This window comes from Triticum aestivum, chromosome 1D (genome assembly GCF_018294505.1).
Source record: "Triticum aestivum cultivar Chinese Spring chromosome 1D, IWGSC CS RefSeq v2.1, whole genome shotgun sequence".
Taxonomy (NCBI): Eukaryota; Viridiplantae; Streptophyta; class Magnoliopsida; order Poales; family Poaceae; genus Triticum; species Triticum aestivum.
Genome location: NC_057796.1, coordinates 414,683,742 through 414,691,887, shown reverse-complemented (window position 1 = coordinate 414,691,887; position 8,146 = coordinate 414,683,742).

Below are 8,146 nucleotides of genomic sequence, written 5' to 3'. Positions count from 1 at the left end.
GGTCTCCTGGCCGGGTACGGCCCGAAGTCGGTTTGACTTTTTTTTCTTTTTCTTTTTTTTAATTCCCATGTGCAGAAAAAGAAAGAAAAAAAATACTAAACGGACTCCAACAATCCTGAAATAATTTTCCCCGTCCTCTAAAAATAGGCCGGACAAGGTGAACATTTATTTGGCCTAAAATGCAATTTTGAAAAACGCATATTTTTCCTAATTCAAATAAAATAGCGACAAAACTCCAAATAAAAATCTTATTTGATTTTAATATTAAATCTCTGATATTTCTTTATTTTGAGGAAGTCATTTTATCATCTCTCTTTTATTTTTATAAAAGAAATATTCAAGAGAAAAATAATTAAAATCAAAGATCCTCTTTTCAAAATTCGAGAAAAACTCGGATATGAAAATAACGAAATCCCCAACTCTCTCTGTGGGTCCTTGAGTTGCGTAGAATTTCTAGGATCAACCGAAATGCAATAAAATATGATATGCAATGATGATCTAATGTATAACATTCCAAAGTGAAAATTTGGGATGTTACAAACCTACCCCCCTTAAGATGAATCTCGCCCTCGAGATTCGGGTTGGCTAGAAAATAGGTGAGAGTGATCCTTCCGTAGGTCTTCCTCTCGTTCCCAGGTGGCTTCATCTTCGGTATGGTGACTCCACTGAACTTTGCAGAACTTGATTACTTTGTTGCGTGTAACTCGGCTGGCAAACTCGAGTATCTTGACTGGTTTCTCCTCATAGGTCAAATCGTTATCCAACTGTATCGCTTCCAGCGGCACTGTATCTCTCAGAGGAATATCAGCCATCTCTGCGTGGCATTTCTTCAACTGAGAAACGTGGAACACATCGTGAACTCCTGACAATCCTTCGGGTAATTCCAACTTGTAGGTAACTTCTCCCATACGTTCCAAAACTCTGTATGGTCCCACAAAACGTGGCGCTAACTTTCCCTTAACTCCAAAGCGCTTCACTCCTCGAAGTGGGGATACACGAAGATACACTCTGTCTCCGACTTCGTAAACTGTCTCCTTGCGTTTAGAATCCGCATAACTCTTCTGCCTGGACTGGGCTACCTTGAGTCTATCGCGAATCAGCTTAACCTTCTCTTCAGACTCTTTAATAAAATCCGGTCCAAACAACTGTCGGTCTCCAACTTCGTCCCACAACAACGGTGTTCTGCACCTCCTTCCGTACAGTGCTTCGAAAGAGGCCATCTTCAAACTGGCTTGATAGCTGTTGTGTAAGAGAACTCTACATACGGCAAATTATCGTCCCAACTAGATCCATAGTCTAGTGCACAAGCTCTCAACATGTCCTCCAGAATCTGATTGACTCTTTCAGTCTGTCCATCCGTCTGCGGGTGAAAAGCTGTACTGAACTCTAGCCTGGTTCCCAAAGTTTCATGCAACTGATCCCAAAACTTTGAGGTAAATTGGGTTCCTCTATCTGATACAATGGTCCTCGGAACTCCATGCAGACATACGATCCTGGTCATGTATATCTTTGCCAACTTAGCACTGGTGTAAGTGGTCTTCACTGGGATGAAATGAGCTACTTTCGTCAAACGATCGACTACAACCCATATCGAGTCATAGCCTGAACGAGTCCTGGGTAATCCTGTGATAAAGTCCATGCCTAGTTTATCCCACTTCCATTCGGGTATCGGCAATGGTTGTAGCAATCCGGCTGGCTTCTGATGCTCTGCCTTCACTCTCTGGCATACATCACAAACTGCTACATACTCTGCAATATCCTTCTTCATTCCGGTCCACCAGAAACTATCCTTCAAATCCAGATACATCTTGGTATTTCCTGGGTGAATCGAATATGGCGAACCATGGGCCTCTTGCAAAATCAACTTCCTGATCTCCTGATCATTTGGCACATATACGCGGTCCTCAAACCATAAAGTATCGTGCTCATCCTCACAAAATCCTTTAGCCTTTCCTTGACTCATTCTTTCCTTTATTTCGGCTATCTCCTTGTCCGTCTTCTGAGCTTCTCTGATCTTATCCATCAAAGTAGACTGAATCTCCAATGCTGCTACATAGCCTTTCGGAACTATCTCCAAACATAGCTCGCGAAGGTCATCTGCCAACTCTTTGGGTAACTCTCCGGTCATGGGTGTATTGACATGACTCTTGCGGCTCAACGCATCGGCTACTACGTTAGCTTTTCCGGGATGATAATGCAATCTCATATCATAATCCTTTATTAGCTCTAACCATCTCCTCTGCCTGAGATTTAACTCCATCTGCGTGAAGATATACTTCAAACTCTTGTGATCTGTGTATACCTCACAATGGTTTCCGATGAGAAAATGTCTCCATGTCTTCAACGCATGCACCACGGCTGCTAACTCTAAATCATGCATAGCATAATTTAACTCATGGGATTTAAGCTGTCGTGAGGCATATGAAAGAACTCTTCCCTCCTACAAGTACGGCTCCAAGTACTCGACGAGAAGCGTCGCAATACACTTCATAATCTTTGTGTTGATCTGGCAAAATCAACACTGGTGATGTAACCAAGCGTCTCTTCAACTCCTGAAGACTGGCCTCACATTCCTCAGTCCAATTGAATTTGGTGTCCTTCTTCAACAACTCCGTCATGGGCTTTGCAATCTTTGAGAAATTCTCAATGAACCTCCGGTAATATCCGGCGAGTCCAAGAAAAACTTCGAATCTCTCCAACTGACGTGGGTGACTCCCAATTCATCACAGTGACAACTTTGGTGGGGTCTACTGCTATTCCTTCTCCGGATATAACATGTCCAAGAAATCCAACTTCCTTTAGCCAAAACTCGCACTTGTTGAACTTGGCGTATAACTGATGTTCTCTGAGCTTACCAAGTACCAAACGCAAATGCTCTTTATGTTCCTCTTTGTTCTTCGAGTAGACCAGAATGTCATCAATGAACACCACAACGAACTTATCCAAAAACTCCATAAACACTTTGTTCATCATGTTCATAAAATAGGCAGGTGCGTTAGTCAGACCAAATGACATAACGGTATACTCATACAGCCCGTACCTCGTTGTAAAAGCTGTCTTAGGTATGTCCTGCTCCCGAATCTTCAGCTGGTGATACCCTGGTCGCAAATCGATCTTGGAAAACACCTTTGCTCCTTGCAGCTGGTCAAACAAATCATTGATCATCGGCAGTGGGTACTTGTTCTTGATTGTCACTTCATTCAATCCTTGATAATCAACAACCATCCTCAACGATCCATCCTTTTTCTCCACTAGTAGTACTGGGGATCCCCAAGGTGACGAACTTGGGCGGATTTAACCTTTATCCAGTAACTCCTTAATCTGCTTCTTAATTTCCTCTAAATCCTTTGCGGGCATTCTGTACAGTCTCTTAGATATTGGCCCTGTGCCTAGCAAAAGCTCAATCAAAAACTCAATGTCCCTATCTGGTGGCATGCCTAGCAACTCTTCTGGAAATACATCCAGAAAATCCTTCACCACTGGTACTTCCTCCTGTACAACTCCTGATAAGGGATTTACTTGAGTCCTATTCGGCACATGCTGGGATACATACTTGATCCTTCTTCCTTCTGGGGTGGTGAGCAAAATCGACTTACTGGCGCAGTCAATGTTCCCTCCATACTTCGATAACCAATCCATGCCTAATATCACATCCAATCCTTGTGACTCCAATACTATTAGGTCTGAGGGGAACAGGTAGTTACCAATCCTTAATGGTAACCGATCACACCATAGGCTAGCCATATACTCTGCTCCTGGCGAGGTTACTAACATGGGTGACCTAAGGGCTTGGGTTGGCAGTTTAAACTTATCCACGAATCCCCTTGATATGTATGAATGCGATGCACCAGTATCAAAAAGTACGACTGCAGTAAATGACTTAACCAAAAACTTACCTATTACTGCATCTGGCTGGGCTTCAACCTCCTCCACGTTAACGTGGTTCACTTGTCCCCTGGTGAAAGGGTTGGGCTTCTTCCCAGAGCTTCCATTTCCGTTTCCATTCTTAGCTTCAGGACATTCATTGGCGTAATGTCCGGTCTTCTGGCATTTGTAGCAAGTAACGTGGCTTAGATCCTTCTTGGCGGTTGTTGCTGGGTTGGAACGGTTCTGTCCGCTACTTCCTCCATTACCATTACCATTCTTAGGGCCACTATGATTGTGCGAACTTCCTCCATTATGAGTGTGGCCTCCATGGTTATGAACAAGTCCTCCTGAATTCGGGGTGTAACAGGGTCTCTGCTGGGCTCCAGAATTGTACTTCCCTTGTCCATACTTCCTTTTGCGGCTGTCAATCTGCTGCTGCTTCCCTTCGAGCATGAGAGCTCTATCCACCAACTCCTGATAGTTATTGAAATTTGCCACCATCAACTGCATGCTCAGCTCATCATTCAGTCCTTCTAGAAACTTCTCCTTCTTAGCTGCATCTGTAGCGACGTCATCTGGGGCATAACGTGCTAACTTACTAAACTCATCCACATATTGGCCAACAGTGCGCCCTCCTTGGCGTAAGTTGCGAAACTCACGCTTCTTCATGGCCATAGCTCCTGCTGAAACATGGGCAGTGCGAAAAGCCTGCTGGAACTGGTCCCATGTCACAGTGTCAATAGGGTAAGTGACTATGAAATTCTCCCACCAAGATGCTGCGGGTCCATCAAGCTGATGTGCGGCAAAACGCACTCTCTCCGCATCTGTGCATCCTGCAGTGGTAAACTCCCTTTCAATCTTGCGAAGCCAATCATCTGCAACAATCGGCTCGGTGCTACTAGAGAACACCGGCGGATTCAGCCTAAGAAAACGGGCTAAGTGGTCAACTGGTGGGGGTGGTGGTGGGTTGTTGTTGTTGTTCCCCTGGTTTTGATTCTGGACTAATATCTGCATCAATGCATTCTGCTGCTGGATCAACTGAGTGAGCTCCGGTGGGAAAGCAAATCCATTGTCACGTCTCTGAGGCATCTCGCTGAGTTTAGAAAAGATGAGAAAACAGAATAGAATGAGGTCTAGAGGGAAAACACTACCCATATGCACATGAGACAAACACAAACATATCACTCAATCAAATCAAACAAGGGCATATAATCGGTCTAGAACTATCGTTACAAAAGTGTTTGGACTATGCTATATACATGGTGGAATACTACTACTGATTTGGTGGTCTACTAGAAAAACTGATCGGTCGAAGACTCCATGATATCTGCTCCAGCTTCATCAACATAGTCATCATCGCTATCGTCACGGTCCGAGTCGGTGTCGTCGATGATGATGTAGTTCTCCGGGCAAGTGGAACTGTCATCTTCTCCTCCTGGCGCAGGGTCTCCCATGAAAACTCCTAGCTTTCTAGTCAGGTCGTCATTCTTCTCCACTAGTACGACGATTTCCTCCATATAATCCTCGTGTGTAGCCTTGAGTTCTTCCTCCAGCTCCATGATCCTTGTCATTGCTTTCTTCAAATCCGCCATTCCTGCGCACATCTGGTTCTCCTGGCGTCGAATGTGCTGGTTTAACTCCTGGATGAAAGAGGCAATCGATCTATCCTTCCTGGTGCTAATCATCTCCCATTGCTCATCTCGGCGCCCACAAATCTGGTAGATTGTATCCTTGAGATCATTGTGGTAAACTTCTCCAATGCGTCCCATGGTGATGTGAGCTGCCATACTCTTTCCTAGACTCCAGGTTGGGGCATCGAAGGAAAACTCTATGGGCTCAGTGACTGGCGTGAATGTCCTTCCTGGAACTTGAACTTGAATCATCCAGCGCTCCTCTTCTGGTAAAGTGGCGTTGTAAGTCCCGGTGAAGCTTGGTATTCCGATGTTCAGGTACCTAGTGACTTCCTTCAAGTGGCATCCAAATGGGGTGTCTTCATCCGGTTGCATGAACTTGATCCTTGCATCCGCCATCCTAAAGAGTAGAAAATGGAGAGGAGTTAGAAATGAGAAGAGAGTAGTGATCTAGGGCTTTAGCTTAGTGGTCGTGTCCTACAGTCAGCGTGTGCTCTGATACCATCTTTGTAGCGACCAGGCCTCAAACAGTCTGATCTCTGTGCATAAGTGTCATCCCTGGATCGGTAATGCTGACACACACAGTACTTGAAGGATTTATAACAGAGTAGCAATCACACACTTATTACATCGGATGTCTCAAAAGAGAACTTATTACAATAAATATGGCTTAAGGCCATCTAAAACGATAACAGCGGAAGGCTTGGAAGATAAAGTGAGTCTATCAACTCCAACGGCATCACTGAGTGAAAGACCACGACCTAAGGCTCCTTACTCGTCGTCTGAAAAGTCTGCAACATGATACGTTGCAGCCCGAAAACGGGCCAGCACATGGAATATGCTGGCAATGTAACATAAGAGAGTAATGAACAGAATAATGTTATCACTACATGCATATATGGCTGGTGGAGGCTGTATGGTTAATATGTTTTGCGAAAAGCAAATTTTCCCCTACTGCAAAGGAATATATTTTATTTAACTACAAAGTTTGTTGAAAACATTGAGAAGGTAAACCCCCTCTCAATCCCAATTAAAAGTAATCATTAACAACCCATCAAATTAATCATGTAGTGATGAGATCAACATGATAATCCAAGAACCAGATACTCAAGATGTCCATAACCGGGGACACAGCTAACCATGATTAGTTTGTACACTCTGCAGAGGTTTGTGCACTTTTCCCCACAAGACTCGATCTCCTCCGTTGGATTTCTCGCACTACATGGTGTTTGAGAAACGGATGACCGAGACACAGTCTTTCAGAAGCGTTAGCACCTTACGATGGGTAGACAGTACCACCTACATCCCCTACATCTGCTAGTCTACCACTGTAAGAGTTCACACGACTTAATCAACTATGCTAGAGCCCATAATAGCTTGTGGCTGCACACGGAAGTTTCTAGCATGAATAATCTCATGATCCCTTTGAGCCTGGGTGGCAGTCCATAGGAGAATCACATGGTACCCCGGGATTTCCAGAAAAACACAGGCAATCACTGGATTCCCCAGGTGCCTCAATCCACCCAGATGTGTATTTAAGTTGCCACCTTAAGTTTAACCAATAATTAAAAATCTCACATCTATCATGAATACACTCAAACCCAATCCACATCTACGAGCATAGCATAGCAATATAAGCATAACGTAGAAGTAACTCCCGGGGTTTGATAATAAACAGGTGAATAGGTACTACCTCAGCTACTTCCCAACCCACAATTTAATTCAGGTCCTAACCATGCAATTGCTTAAGGATTGATCTAATGCAATAAAACTGGGTAGTAAAGAGGTATGATCAAAGTGTTACTTGCCTTGCTGATGATCCGCGAAACCTATAGACTCATAGTAGCACGCTTCGCACTCCGGGTACTTTATCGCAAACAAACAATCATACAATAAGCAATCAAGCAAGGGCACGGGTAAAACTCAAATAAGAGATCTAACCAGAAAGTTCAACTTAAGAACTCCGGTTTGCAAAAAGAATCAAATCAAACGAAGCAACAAAACTCAAACGGCGAAAGAAACAAGCTTCGTTTACTAATCTGGGCTAAAGTCAAATTTTACAGTAGCAAAAACTTGTTTAAGTTGGCTAAACAGAAAGAGCGTTTCGAGACAAAACTCTAGGCGTTTGAATCGCCTGATTCCGATAAACGAGCGAAACGTTATACTAGAACGAAAATCGGATCAGAAATCGCGATCGAAAATAATCGCGGAAAATCCGAGAAAAAGAAAAACTGACGAACAGGCTAACGAACGAACGTTCGCTGTCTGCGACTAAACGGTGAAAACCGTTCGTTAAAACGAACGTACGGACGAACGTTCGCTAAATAACTAAACCAATAAAAATAAATCGAACCGATCTAAACAAAATGAAACTAGGGTTTACGAAATAAAACCGATCGGTTTTTTTAAAACAAACCGGCGGCTACCTCGAACTCCGTCGGGCGGTGGCGCGGCAGATCCGGCGGCGGTGGTCGGTGGCGACGGGCAGCGGGGCGGCTTTTTTTTAACAAAAATAAATCGAACCGATCTAAACAAAATGAAACTAGAGTTTACGAAATAAAACTGATCGGTTTTTTTTTAAACAAACCGACGGCTACCTCGAACTCCGGCGGCGGCGGCGGCGGTGGTCGGCGGCGACGGGCGGTGCG